This window comes from Mustela erminea, chromosome 2 (genome assembly GCF_009829155.1).
Source record: "Mustela erminea isolate mMusErm1 chromosome 2, mMusErm1.Pri, whole genome shotgun sequence".
NCBI lineage: Eukaryota > Metazoa > Chordata > Mammalia > Carnivora > Mustelidae > Mustela > Mustela erminea.
This window is the reverse complement of record NC_045615.1, coordinates 125,594,372-125,610,106: the sequence shown is the minus strand read 5'-3', so window position 1 is coordinate 125,610,106 and position 15,735 is coordinate 125,594,372. Positions and strand designations below refer to the sequence as shown.

The 15,735-nt window shown below is 36.7% G+C and overlaps 1 non-coding gene across 1 annotated transcript; it reads right to left on the bottom strand.

The window, feature by feature from the left end:
- Window positions 1-232: 232 nt before the first annotated feature.
- LOC116585371 lies at window positions 233-370 on the bottom strand. The gene has a single exon (XR_004283573.1). It is a non-coding gene; the product is annotated as a U4 spliceosomal RNA (small nuclear RNA).
- Between the last annotated feature and the right edge of the window lie 15,365 nt (window positions 371-15,735).

Here is a 15,735-nt window from a genome sequence, read left to right as displayed (position 1 = left end):
ACCAGTCATTATAACACACAGATTTTTGAGTAGAGGCATGTTACCCCATGTCTATTTAATCTCATTTTTCTTATGGCTCATGATATTGCATTCAATGCAAATAGCTAATAAGTTGATTTTATTACCAAGAACTTTCTGAATGATATTTGTGGAATTAATAATGTATGCTATTTTCAAATGTACCACTTTTACTTCATATGCATGGTATGCTATTAAAGTTGGTATTTTACAATATGGATAAACACAGGCACAAATGAAGTTTGATTTTAGTGGTTAAGACAAGGTAATGATGTATAATATTCCTTTCAATTAGCAATAATCACACCTCAGATAAACCTCATTGACTATGATACTACCACTGCATAAATTCAGTAGCAACATCAAAAATCATTAGTTGCATAACTACTATACCTAGGGAACTAGTTTGAGTATCATTTTTCCTTCCTTACTAAAATCAAGTTGCAGAGAGGATATTTGCATAAAAGGTCAGGGATATAAAATTATGAAGCAATAGTTGATAATTGTGAAAGGAAAGTTTTAGATAGGTTTTCCTGTAAGAATTCAGAAGAGTAGTGACCAGTGAAGGATGATGTGCTCATAAGATGTAGTTTAAAAAAGTAAATTATTAGATGTCAGATAGAACCTTCAAACTACAATGACAGTCTGACAACTTGAGAAACAAGAGTGGGAAAAACGGAGAAAAGAAAGAGATTCATATTGTAGTGAAGTTGCCAGAATGTTTCAGCCATACCTATGACTAGTCTGCAAGCCAAAATAACTTACTGAAGTATTCTATATCTCAGGACAGAGTTGCCATATAGGTTCACTCACAATAGCAATAGCAAAAGGGAGTATTAAGACATGGAAAAATGGATAACCAGGGTTCCACATGAATCCCTCACTACTCTCATTGAAATAAGCAGTCTTCCCTCCTCTTCTTCCTCAGAGTCAATTGCCTTACCAAAAGAGTGGTTCTAATTCTTGTCTGCTGGATCCTGCTCTTGAGAAATTTAAATAGTCCTGAAAATAGCCATAGTTTGTATCTTAATGTTATCCTTGTTACATCCTATGGCAAGAGTGTTTCTGTTTATAAACTAAAAACTCAAATCATTCATATCCCAGAGTTACAGGAACTTCATACACAAACATCTCCCAATTGGCTTTTGGGAGAGGTAATAAATAAATCCACTCCTGCTTCCTTCTCTTTGTTCTTGAACCAATGTTTGTTGTCTGTTTGTTGGTTTTGTTTTGTATTATTTTCATTAGACACACTGTTCCATATACAGGTGTCTGATTTAATGTTTGGTTACACCATGAAGGATGCCAACACACTCTTTCAAATTCTATCTCCAAGTGGCATGTGAGTTATGCCATTAGAAGCCCAATCCAATATGCTATGAGACCAAAAGCTTCAGAATGGTATGGTAAGTGATATCACAGGTGGATCCTGGAGTTCACTGTGAGGAGGGTCTAATGGTATGATGATTTGTTGTGTCAGATTCCATGCTGGTGGATCAGTTTTTCAGTGAGCATATAGATAGTGGTATTGAATGAGGATCTTTGTACAGGAAGTTTGACACTTACTACAGATAAATATCTCACCCGATGAGGATAAGTTGCTGGACTTTGCAGGATAGAAAGGTACCAACATAGTTAACTTATTGGGTAATCAAGTAGTCTTCCAAAGAATAGTGTACAAGTGTACTTGTTTTTCTCTGTTGTTGGATAATTTAATATTAAGTAGTATGTAAGTATTGGAAAGTAGGAGTTCATCTTTTTGGGCTCATGCATAGGGTTCACTTTTACCATTTTGGCCACCTTGTTTGTGTGCTAATCATGCTGGTTCTAGAGTGGCCAATGGTAAAAACCAAAGACCACTGACCAAGTCATTTTGTCTACTTAGTGGTTCTCTTCTCCTTCCATGATAATGAATGCTTGCAGAGGTCATGGATATCCTAGCTTCCTCTTGCTCCTCATTCTGTGTAATTAGCAATTTATAATTGATACAATGTATAACTGCAATGTGGAGGTTACTCCAACTAACAAGTATATCAACCTTAATTACCTACATCACTTGGTGATTCTACTTATGCTATGCAAGCACTATGAACCAAACTTTAGACACAAAACCATTATTACCTATCTCCCCGCATAAGTCACCACTCTAATGGGGAAGAAGTGTCAAGAAGATGCTTACATTCCTCAGGTAAATGGTGGTAAATTACGTTGGAGAAGTATTTGAAGGTTTTACACAATGAAGTAATACTAATCACACTACTGGTTTGTACTTCCTAGGAACCTGATCTCTTCAGTTAATGAGTATTGCACCTAAAAATTGGGTTGAGTCCAGGAACTGAGCAAGGGATCTTGATTTGTTATTTGGGTGATTACTGTCAGCCTCTTGATTCTATATATATATTTTTTCCCTGTTAGAAATGTTAAGCATAAATCTTATTGCTTTTTTGTTGTTGTTGTTGTTGTTTTTGGCCCCTCGATGTATTATGCTCTATTAATTGTCTTCAAGACTCCCTGTGGGTCAAGATGTTTTGGCTTCTCCTCTAGTCTCACTAGTCTCTATGATCACTGTAGCATCTGTCTTTTGGCATTTAAGTAACTACACTGGGCTGCTATTATTTTGGGGGTAGAGGAGGAAAGTGGTGCATAATTATCCTTGGATATGTACAAGCCAAAATTTGTGACCTACTGCCAGCTTTGACTCAAGAGAAGATCTGGTACTAAATTTCTTAGTGATGCTAAGAAGTAGTGTACCTCTCACCAGTGTCTTCCTGATGATGGCGGTGAAGGGCATCCTCTAAAGATATACTGTATTCATTCCAGTATTCCCACATCCTCAGCCTTTTTAGAACTTCCACATCTACTTCAGTTATCTATTGCTGCACAATAAATTTTTCTAAACCCCCAAAACTTAAAATATCAAGCATTTATCATTTCATATATTATTTATTAGGGTCACGAAACAGAAGGTTAAGCTAGGTGGTTTGGGTTTGGGGTCTTTCAGAAAATTGCAGCCAAGATGTTAGCCAGAGCTGAAGTCATCTGAAAGCTTAAATTGGACTGGAAAATCCACCCCGTGATCGCTCACTTACACTTCCTGGCAAATTTAGTTCCATTTGTGGTCAGGAGTTGTTATACCTAACCATATGAGGTTCTCGGTAAGATTCTTGAATATCCTCATGACATTGTAGGTGCCTTCCATCAGAATGAATGATCCAAGAGAAGGTGTTAGGGAAAGCACATTATTTTTATATATGACTCTTGGAAGTTGCGCATCTCCATTTCTGCCATACTCTACTGGTTTCATAGAATACAACGTGTCTGATACAATGTGAGATGGTACTACTCACAGAAATACATAAATACCAAGAAGAGATCATTGGGCCCATCTTGGGAGCTGACAACCATAGTTTGATTTCTGGGCCCCAACATTAACATCTCTTCCACATAAGAATACATTATCTCTTTCCAGTAAACCAAAAGTTCTATCCATTTTCGTATCAGTTCAAAGCCTAGAATAGTTTCAGTTAGTCAGGTCCAGGTGTAGATAAATTTCCTCTAGGATAGTTATATATATATATATATATATATATATATATATATATATATACACATATATATATATGTGTTTTGAGTTTCCAACAAACAAAAACCTCTCTCATATATATATATATATGATGGGATATATATATATATATATATATATATATATATATATATATATATATATATATATTTGAGAGAGAGGAAGTGGAGGTAGGAGCAAAAAGAGAGAAAATGAGAGATAGAATCTCAAGGAGATTCCTTGCTGAGTGTAGAGCCCGATGTAGGGCTCCATCTCACAACTGTGAGATCATAAGCTGAGCCCAAATCAAGAGTCAGTCACTTAACTAACTGAGCCACCCAGATGCCCTTAGTGTAGTTATTTAAGCATAGCTCTTCAAATAGTTCTTCTCATGAATTTGAACTATCCCATAATGATGTATCATGCATTTGAGCAAAGATATAATTTTTCTAAAATGTTCAACCAACATTTTCTGTGATGTAAGCAGAGAGAGGTTTTTGTTTGTTGGAAACTCAAAAAAAAAGTTTATAAGTTCAAATGTTTAAAGTTTAAACTGGATTTAAGAGAATATTCAAGTGAGACATACTAGATAATTTCAATTTTTCAATATGTGACAATATGAATGAGAATTTCCTAAGGGTCATGATAATAGTACAAATAATTCTGAAATTTCCTGACAAGAAGTGGAAGAAAGAACATAGAATTAAAGGATCAACCAAAGAGAATGATGGGATAGCCTTGTGAATGCATAGCTGAGGTATCAGGTTGAAGTTAGTGTTCTGTGATGTAAGCAGAATGCTGTATATATGCTAAATCGTTTACCATTATACACTCCTATTTTTGCAATAGGTATGTACAGATATGTATAACTAAGGGACGGAAGCTGGAGTATCCGACTTTACCAACACTTCCCATTACTCACTTGAAGAGTTTATGGTTCCATTCTCATAACTCAGTATTTTGTAGAATTCGATTCCTATTTCCCAAAAGGGGAACATTTCCACTAAGGTACAAAGAACGAGGAAGTCTTATTGGATTTTAAGTTACAGCTGTTTTCTGAGCATTTTATGCACTTTGTGCTGTGGAATCAGCCAGCAAGATAATGAATCATCATACTGGTGGGGTTAATTAATTTTAGTCATTAGGAGGATGTAAGGTAGGGATAAATATATCTGGTAACTATTCATCTCTCATTTCTGTCAGGGTGAGCCTGGTCCAGCATGCAGACTTAAACTTTTGCCTTTTTATTTTCAGTACAGTTAGATAAATCCCGGCATTGATCTCCATGCCATGCTATATGGATCAGCTTTAAACACACATTCCAGAATAATAAGCATCTATTTTGTTATGCACGCTGTGATAGCTGATCAACAAGAAGATGTTGAAAAGTATCACATGTTCTCCCAAAAGCAGGTACTGAGATGGACATGCGTGCTTAGGTCATTTATTTGGTGAACACTCCTGTGATCAATGTTTGGGGGAAAGCAGTAGAAGAAACAAGACTGATCAGAAGGAGATACTGGGTGGAAGATTCTCTCACCAACACTGAAAGCATCTTTGAAGGTGGGGGAGCCCTAAAGAGCTGCCCTGAGTTTCAGGGAGAAGACTAAGACTCTATGGCCCTGTGTTGATCATCACTAAACATAGTTTGATTGGAGAATGAGACATAGACAAAAAGGAGGTGAATCTCTTCAGTGAAAACAATTACTGAAGGAGACTGAATTCTCAGATGACTATTTTCTTTTGAGGCAGAATAACAAATCTCTCAGTCCTGTGTGGGAGGAAGGTAGGCTATGTAGCTTACACAGTGAAGCAAGAACCAAGAGTCCTCTCTTCATGCTATTTAGACCCACTTGCTTAATTTGAGTTTTAGAAACAAGTACTTCAGTGCAACGGGCCTCTTTCCCAGGGGAAAATGTAAAAGAAAAATGAATGGAACAAAGGCAGGACCATTTCCCACAGCGAATTTAGAGGCAGCACATTATCTCCATTCTCTATCTTACTAAACTCCCCCTCCCTGAGTTAGAAGGACTTTTGTTATCAAGATAGGTCACCCGGTGTAGTCTGATGAAACAGGTTTCACTCTGCACTCTCTCCATTCCAGATAGATTGTTCATCTACTTCATCTGTGCATCCTTCTTTCTGCTGCCTACGGTGCTACCAACCTCAATCTCCTCCATGATACACGTGGACTTTGTTCATGTTTCAACTCAAAGCACTCACCCAAGAAAGCCTTTCCCAATTCCCAGTAAGATCAGCTATCCCTCTTACATACATTTAGAATATGCTGCTTAGGGACGCCTGGGTGGCTCAGTTGGTTAAGTGGCTGCCTTTGACTCAGGTCATGATCCCAGCGTCCTGGGATCGAGTCCCATATCGGGCTCCTTGCTCGGCAGGGAGCCTGCTTCTCCCTCTGACTCTAGCCTGCCACTCTGTCTGCCTGTGCTTGCGCTCTGTATCTCTCTCTCTCTCTCTCTCTAACAAATAAATAAAAAAAAAATCTTTAAAAAAATGAAAAAATAAAAATAAAAAAAGAATATGCTGCTTAGTTTCTTTTTATCATTTATGGTTTGAAATTTAAAATTTGCATGAAAAATTGATGAAAACCAATCTCCTCTAATAAATGGTAAGGGTAAACACTGTGTTTTCCCTACCATTGTATCCTCAGAGGCCAATAGTGTCTTCCTAGAAGTAAAATCATAAAGATGTTTGTTGAATGAATATATGTTGGTAATCATTTTGTTTGAAATCTCTTGAAAAAATTTAGCCAGAAATTCCCAGTTTGTATTTTTGGGAAGAAAAAGTAAACTCATAATGTATGGACTATACTTTTTATCTATGATGCTAGTTGAATACAAGTTAAATATAAATTCATATGCTTACAATAAGAACCTGTCTTCATGGGGGTCCATTTTGGCCATATTCTCAGAGCATGTAAGATATCACTTATACTGTCAAGCCCATCCTCATATGTTGCCTTTAATTATTATCTCTGTTCATTTGCATTGAAATTTTACTCCTTTGTCTCAATACAGGGCAACATGAGAACAAAAACCCTCTCTATATTTTATTAGGAACCATAGTCCAATTCATAAAAAGAGAGACCCCCATTAGGCTAAGAACACATTGTTAAATGGATGCATGATTATATTCTACATGTCACACTTAATTGAAAAGCAACCTTGAAATTCAGTAATATCTCACTCAGGAAAGCAGAAAATCTAAAATAAATTAAAATGCAATGGTTTATACTTTTTGCTCTTACAACAGACTGGCCTGACTTAAGCAGTCTTGATTTACTAAAATCTCTTGAGGCTCAAGTCACTAAAAAAAAGTGTAAGTCACTACTGCTATATTTCAGTAAAGGCTAACATTTTGCCTCAGCATATGAACAAATTGGATCTTCAGAAGAGAAGTTAACAGAATGATAAATGATATCTTTAAATTTAGGACTTTGGGTTGAATGCTACCCAACATGTTCCTTCACAGAAATTATAAGACCACATGGATGAAAGTCTGCTTTAATATCAACAAAGGTAAAGAAGAGGAAAAAATAAACTTTTTAGAGGTTGCATTTTGCACCTTTTATAAATAATTTTTTAACTGTAAATCATAAGCTTTATGTAAGTCATGCATGTAATTAATTTTCTTCTAAAATATTTTCATATTTTATGAATGATATCTATGATGTATTAGCATGTTCCTGAATAATGCTCCCACTGAGAACAACTAGAAAATAGAAACAAACTAAAATATAAAACAAAGGTATCTCCCCTTTAATGGCATGAGAGAGATGGTAAGATTAATGGGACTATGAGATTTAGGGGACAAATCAGAAACAAACAAAAAACTACTCATAAGGGTATATGAACACGGAGATACTGAGCAAGAACTATCTTAGCAGGAAGAGAATCTTAACCAATCCTTCCAAGGTGCTGGAAGTCAAAAATTGAAATTTAGGATAACCAGTGCATCAGGGCTTGAGAAGTCAAGATACCAAAGGCTGGCATTCTCCTAAAGATTTTACCAGACCGTAAGCTGTCAGGGTCGTAATGTGCAGAAGCTGCTCAGAGTCACTGAGAGGCTCCTCATGGTAGGCAAATAAACACCGGGGTTGAAGGCCAACCACAATAGAAAAAGTCTGGGAAACACTTCCCCGGGGCTCCTGAAAGATGATACTATGATTGTGACAATTTATTGTTTATTTTTAAAAATCTGCTTATTTGTTTGAGAGAGAGATAACAAGGAGAGGGGAAAAGGAAAATAATCTCAAGCAGACTCTGCTGAGCTCAGAGACCAAGGTGGGGCTTTTTCCCAGGACCCTAAGATCATGACCGGAGCCAAAATAGAGTCAGATGCTTAAACGACTGAGCCATCCCAGTGTCCCTGTATGTGGCAATTTAGTGGTAATTTACAAACCACTTAATTGTTAATTGTACCTTATATTTTGAGATAATGTATTTAGACACTGTATGCTGGGAGTCCCCTTCAACTAGAGTCATTGTGCTGCTTTTCTGCCCTAAATGAGTTTTCTGTTACCTTTATGATTAAAGTTCGAGAAATTGCAGAAATACACCACCATGCCAGATGTCACTTTTCTGAGTAAACCTGTAAACATTTCTCCTTTGCTAATTGACACAATGTTAAATTTATCAGTGGAGAGCAGTGGAAAGACTACTGCAGGCAGAACGGGACTATCTCCCTGTTTCCAGGGAGCTTGACTTGCTTTCCCCAGCAAGACTTCCAGAATACAGTTGAATTCCCACTTGTTCTCAGCCTCCAGCAGATTCAAGTGGCACTCCAGCAGGCAGCTCTCCTGTGAGTTTCAGCATTATGCCAGTAGACAGCTTCCTAGTAGGTCCTGCTGGCATATCCGTGAGAAGTTTCTTTGTGCTTCTCTCCAGCACCCTAGAAAGATCCTCATCAAGATTTACCCATGTCCCATTGGGCAGTTTCCTGATTTTCAGCCCTTGACTGTGGCATCTCAGCAAACTTCTCCATCAGAGACTGCAGTGACAATATATGCTTTCTAATGAATGCATCTCAGACTTGGGAGGAGGCAAGATTCTCCCATGTTTGTTCTTTTCTTAGGTACTCTGCTTCAGTCTTAATAGCTTATATTTGCTACTACTTCCTTCTTTAGCATGCTCTTTAACCCTTTTTAATTAGCACTAATCAGTTAATAGACTTCTATGTTAAACATCTTGGGTTTAAATACTGGTGTGATTTCTGTCCCCTAATAGGACCCTGACTAATATATCCATCATCTTATTTTCTATGCAGTTTAATTTTCTCTTATCTACATACTTCTTACTGTACCAACTTATACCTTATCTACAGCCTGTCCCATGGCATGTCCCATTCATTTTATTAGTCCTGCTAAGACACAGCCACATAAATGATGCCTATTTGTAGAAAAAGGTATTATTATTTAAGATTTTATTTATTTATTTATTTGAGATAGAGTGAGAGGGAGAGAGCACAGGCAAGGGGAGCAGCAGGCAGAGGGAGAAACGGGCTCTCCCCTGAGCAGGGCCTCCAGGACTCCAGGATCATGACGTGAGCCGAAGGCAGCCACTTACCAACTAAGCCCCTCAAGTGCCCTGAAAAAAAATTTAATTATTGAGAAGAAATAAGCAACCCACACAAGAAGGATTGGTTTTATCATGTACTAAGACATATTATTTAAAAATCAACGAGAAAGAAAAAATCAGCCTGAGATCTCTAAAATTTCTTCCCAGAATAAGATGCTGTAATGCAATCATCCTAATAATAGGAGTTTTCTGTTCAGTGAAGATGTCATTGAATTTGTTCCAAGTTGTATATTTGTCTTAACAATATTCTGACAAACAATTTTTTTAAGTAAGGATGATTGACAGGTTTTGGCAAATTATACATATTATAATAATAAAAGATTCCTAATAACTTTATAGATGATGAAAATGTTCACTCAATCATAATAAATTAAATTTTAGAATGTTTCCTAAAGAAAAGTTTATGCAATTGAGTTTGTTCTCACTTTTATTATAGGGAAATTTTGGTAGAAGTTTACAGCATGATTTTCGTATTGATATTTCACTCAAGTTTTGAGGAACTAGGGTAAAAGGAGCACAAGCAAGGCAAGATTGTCTTCATCTTTTTCTTGGTCTTCAAATCCATGTCTATAAATAAATTTTTGATTCAAATGAAGTATCCAAAACCAATGAAAATTACCACATATTTTACCCTAAATTAAGACTGAATTTTTCTTATCTTCATTACCAGTGGGGATTAAGCACCTTTTCCTACCTGATAATTTGTGGCAGTAAGAAGCATTTAAGCAATAGTGAGGTTATGAGTGCCATCAAATATTACCATTCACATATGGGCACAGGACTTCAGCAATAAAAACCAGATGCCAGTATTAGTATGAATTATTCATTTTTAAAAAATTTTTATTTAAATTCCTGTTAGTTAACATACACTATATGATTAGTTTAAGTGTCCAGTACAGTCATTCCACACTTTCATAAAGCACTTGGAGCTCCTTACAACAACCATTCTTAAGCACAGCCACTTCCGTACAACTGAAACTACAGAGAACTACAAACCACATATTCTTGTGATGGTCATATATTTAAAAACACTTTATAACACAAACTTTTGTAATTATCTTCTTCTAATTGATTAAGCATTACTAAACAACATTATCGAGATGACCTAAGAAGAATATGCAGAATCTGGTCGTATTTCTTCATGAACTTTTACAAAGAAATAAGTGGTTTCTAAGACCATTGGGAAAATGAATTTATCCTCATCATACTATTTTAAACCTCTCTTTATTTTATTGAAAATATCTAATTTTGACTTAAGAAGTATTGGGCAACTGGAAAAGGCACCACCTTCTCTGCAGTTGAACCCCATTGTTTGCCTTACTCCTATTAGCTTTTACTGGAACTTCCTCCTGAAATATGGTAATGATAATAAAATAATGATGACTCTTTAACTCTTGTATATTTCTTTCTAGATTAAAACATATTTTCAGGAGCACCTGGGTGGCTCAGTTTGTTAAGCCTCTGCCTTAGGCTTAGGTCATGATCTCAGGGTCCTGGGATCAAGCCCCATGCTGTGCTCTCTGCTCAGTGGAAAGCCTGCTTCTCCCTCTCCCTCTCCCTCTGCCTGCCTCTCTGCCTACCTGTGCTATCGCTCTGGCTCTGTCAAATAAATAAATACGGTCTTAAACACACACACATATTTCCTGTAATACTGAGTTAAACAATTTTTCTGCAGCTAGAAGGAGTAAACTGAGGCTTAGGGAAAGTAAGGACTTTACCAGTGTCACAATATGTGTGTATGGAGGGCCTAGACTTAAACTGAGGTCTTTGTATGTTGGCAACATTCATGGATATCAGATCAGAAGTTGTAATGTACCAAACATAGGCATAATTTAAGATAATTATGACACGGGTTCCTGGGTGGCTCAGTGGGTTAAGCCACTGCCTTTGGTTCAGGTCATGGTCTCAGGGTCCTGGGATCAAGCCCCATGTTGGGCTCTCTGCTCAGCAGGGAGCCTGCTTCCCCCTCTCTCTGACTGCCTTTCTGCCTACTTGTGATCTCTATCCACCAAATAAATGAATAAAATCTTTTAAAAAAAAGATAATTATGGCAATAACAACAATATTTTTTATGGTGACTTTACTATGTGTTAGAGAATGTAACAAGTAGTTTATGCATGATATAATTTATATCTATATCTGGGTATCCATAACTACAATTATATCTCTATCTTTTTTTTATTATTTTTTTTAATTTTTTATAAACATATGTTTTTATCCCCATCTTAATCTCTATGTCTATAGTCTTTCAAAGCTTAGAAATTGACCCAAGTCAAATATCCAAGAAACAGCTGAACACAACGGAAAGGTAAATCAATAATATATGTTGGGCCATCCCTGTGTCAAATCTTTCCATATGGATATATTGAATTATACAGACTACAAGCTCCTAGTTCTGTTCTTAGTGTACCTCCTTATTCATAAGGGAATTCAGATTCTGTCATAGGAAGCTTCCAAGGATAAGGACAAGATAGTAATTCTTTCCTTTTGAGAAATATATGTTAATTTGTCCATTCATTCAACATATTTTTTTAGCAAATATTTAGTTAAGCAGGTCATACAAGAAAATGGTGAAATTCATCTATTTATTGAGACTTAAAAAATTATTTATTTATTTTGAAAGAGATAGAGAGGTGAGGGGCAGGAGAGGAAAAAAAGGAATCTGGAGCAGCCTTCCCACTAAGCACAGAGCCCTACACAGGGCTTAATTTAATCCCAGGATCCTGACATCATGATCTGAGCCAGAATAAAGAGTTAGAAGATCAACTAACTGAGTCACCCAGGTGCCCCAATTTATTGAGCTTTAAAAAAAAAAATGTTTTTCAGTAAATTTTACTGTTGGCTTGATTATGTCTTTCAAATTCTTTCTAAGGTTTATTTTAAGATATTTTATGCTTTATTTTTATTGTTGAAATTCTGAATGAAATTAACTTTTCATTATATTTTCTAAGTTTGAAAATGACTAATTTTTTAAATTTATTTTTAATTTATTTTCAGTATAACAGTATTCATTGTTTTTATACCACACCCAGTGCTCCATGCAATCTGTGCCCTCTCTAATACCCACCAACTGGTTCCCCCAACCTCCCACGCCCTCACCACTTAAAACCCCTCAGATTGTTTTTCAGAGTCCATAGTCTCTCATGGTTCACCTCCCCTTCCAATTTCCCCCAACTCCCTTCCCCGGCCTCCCCATGTCCACCATGCTATTTGTTATGCTCCACAAATAAGTGAAACCATTTGATAATTGACTCTCTCTGCTTGACTTATTTCACTCAGCATAATCTCTGCCAGTCCTGTCATGTTGCTACAAAAGTTGGGTATTCATCCTTTCTTATGGAGGCGTAATACTCCATAGTGTATATGGACCACACCTTCTTTATCCATTCGTCCGTTGAAGGGCATCTTGGTTCTTTCCACATTTTGGCAACTGTGGCCATTGCTGCTATAAACATTAGGATACAGATGGCCCTTCTTTTCACTACATCTGCATCTTTGGGGTAAATATCCAGTAGTGCAATTGCAGGGTCATAAGGAAGTTCTATTTTTAATTTCTTGAGGAATTTCCACACTATTCTCCAAAGAGGCTGCACCAACTTGCATTCCCACCAACAGTGTAAGAGGCTGCCCCTTTCTCCACATCCCCTCCAACACATGTTGTTTCCTGTCTTGCTAATTTTGGCCATTCTAACTGGTGTAAGGTGATATCTCAATGTGGTTTTAATTTCAATCTCCCTGAGGGCTAGTGATGATGAACATTTTTTTATGTGTCTGATAGCCATTTGTATGTCTTCATTGGAGAAGTGTCTGTTCATATCTTCTGCCCATTTTTTGATATGATTATCTGTTTTGTGTGTGTTGAGTTTGAGGAGTTCTTTATAGATCCTAGATATCAACCTTTTGTCTATACTGTCATTTGCAAATATCTTCTCTCATTCCGTGGGTTGCCTCTTTGTTTTCTTAACTGTTTCCTTTGCTGTGAAAATTTGATTTTGATGAAGTCCCAGAAGTTTATTTTGGATTTTGTTTCCTTTGCCTTTGGAGACATATCTTGAAAGAAGTTGCTGTGGCTGATATCGAAGAGATTACTGCCTATGTTTTCCTCTAGGATTCTGATGGAACCAGCATTACCCTGATCCCCAAACCAGGCAAAGACCCTACCAAAAAGGAGAATTTCAGACCAATATCACTGATGAATATGGATGCTAAGATTCTCAACAAGATCCTAGCAAACAGGATCCAACAGCACATTAAAAAGATTATCCACCATGACCAGGTGGGATACATCCCTGGGCTACAAGGATAGTTCAACATTCGCAAATCAATCAATGTGATAAAACAAATCAATAAGAAAATACAGATGAACCACATGGTCCTCTCAATTGATGCAGAAAAAGCATTTGACAAAATCCAGCATCCGTTCCTGATTAAAACGTTTCAAAGTATAGAGATAGAGGGAGCATTCCTGAACTTCATAAAATCTATCTATGAAAGACCCACAGCAAATATCATCCTCAATGGGAAAAAGCTTGCAGCCTTCCCTTTGATATCAGGAACATGACAAGGGTGCCCACTCTCACCACTCTTGTTCAACATAGTATTAGAAGTCCTAGAAACAACAATCAGACAACAAAGAGAAATAAAAGGCATCCAAATTGGCAATGAAGAAGTCAAACTCTCTCTCTTCACAGATGACATGATTCTTTATATGGAAAACCCAAAATACTCCACCCCCAAACTACTAGAACTCATACAGCAATTCAATAACGTGGCAGGATACAAAGTCAATGTACAGAAATCAGTGTCTTTCTTATACACTAACAATGAAAATACAGAACAGGAAATTAGAGAATCGATTCCATTTACTCTAGCACCAAGAACCATAAGATACCTGGGAATAAACCTAATCAAAGAGGTAAAGGATCTGTACTCAAGTAACTACAGAACACTTATGAAAGAAATTGAAGAAGACACAAAAAGATGGAAGACCATTCCATGCTCTTGGATCAGAAGAATAAACATTGTTAAAATTTCTATACTGCCTAGAGCAATCTATACTTTTAATGCCATTCCAATCAAAATTCCACCGGTATTCTTCAAAGAGCTGGAGCAAATAATCCAAAAATTTGTATGGAATCAGAAGAGACCCCGAATTGCTAAGGAAATGTTGAAAAACAAAAATAAAATTGGGGGCATCACGTTACCTGATTTCAAGCTTTAATACAAAGCTTTACTACAAGCTTTACTACAAAGACAGCATGGTGCTGGCATAAAAACAGACACATAGACCAGTGGAACAGAGTAGAGAGCCCAGAAATGGACCCTCAACTCTATGGTCAAATAATCTTTGATAAAACAGGAAAAATATACAGTGGAAAAAAGACAGTCTCTTCAATAAATGGTGCTGGGAAAACTGGGCAGCTATATGTAGAAGAATGAAACTCGACCATTATCTTACACCGTACACAATGATAAACTCAAAATGGGTAAAAGACCTCAACATTAGACAGGAAAATGACTAATTTTTATAAGATTTTCCATCTTTGTGTGTAGGGAATTGTTACCATACTTTATGGGATTTAAGGAAAGAGTAGTAACTTTTTTCCTCCTCCTCCTCTTCATTTTTTCTCTCCACCTTCTTTTGCTTTTCTTCTTTCTCCTCCTCTATGCCTGAGCACTGCTATCTACCCAATTACTCAAGATGGAAATCTTGTTATTTTATTTGAATTTACCTCCTCCCTTGTCAGTCTCGATATTCATCACTTGCACTATATGTTTCCTTTAAGAAGTATTTGCACATTCACGTCTCCGCCAGTCCTACCTTTCAGAAAGTGGTTGTTTTTCTGTTTCCAGAATTGCTGTTCTTCTTCTCTTCGATCTGCCAATGGATTTGTAGGTGTTTGCAATCTTTAGATAAGCTATCTAGCTGATCTCCGGCTAGCTGAAGTAGAAATGAAATCTTGCCATTTGCGACAACATGGATGGAACTAGAGCATATCATGCTTAGCGAAATAAGTCAAGCGGAGAAAGACAACTATCATATGATCTCCCTGATATGAGGAAGTGGTGATGCAACATGGGGGCTTAAGTGGGTAGAAGAAGAATCAATGAAACAAGATGGAATTGGGAGGGAGACAAACCATAAGTGACTCTTAATCTCACAAAACAAACTGAGGGTTGCTGGGGGGAGGGGTTTTGGGAGAAGGGTGTGGGATTATGGACATTGGGGAGGGTATGTGCTTTGGTGAGTGCTGTGAAGTGTGTAAACCTGGTGTTCACAGACCTGTACCCCTGGGGATAAAAATATATGTTTATAAAAAATTAAAAAATTAAAAAAAAGAAGTATTTGCACAGCTTGCTTCATGCTGTCTCTCTAACATTCTAGACATGTGATTTTTAAGGAAACTCCATATTTACAAAATTTATTTTTAATATTAAGTAAAGATTACATAAATTCCTAGCTTTAGATTCTTACCTTTATCAGACTTGTATCTTGGACTCTATCAGGAAACAAAACAAGAAACAAAAACAGATGTACATATTAAACAATGTCTTAATTAC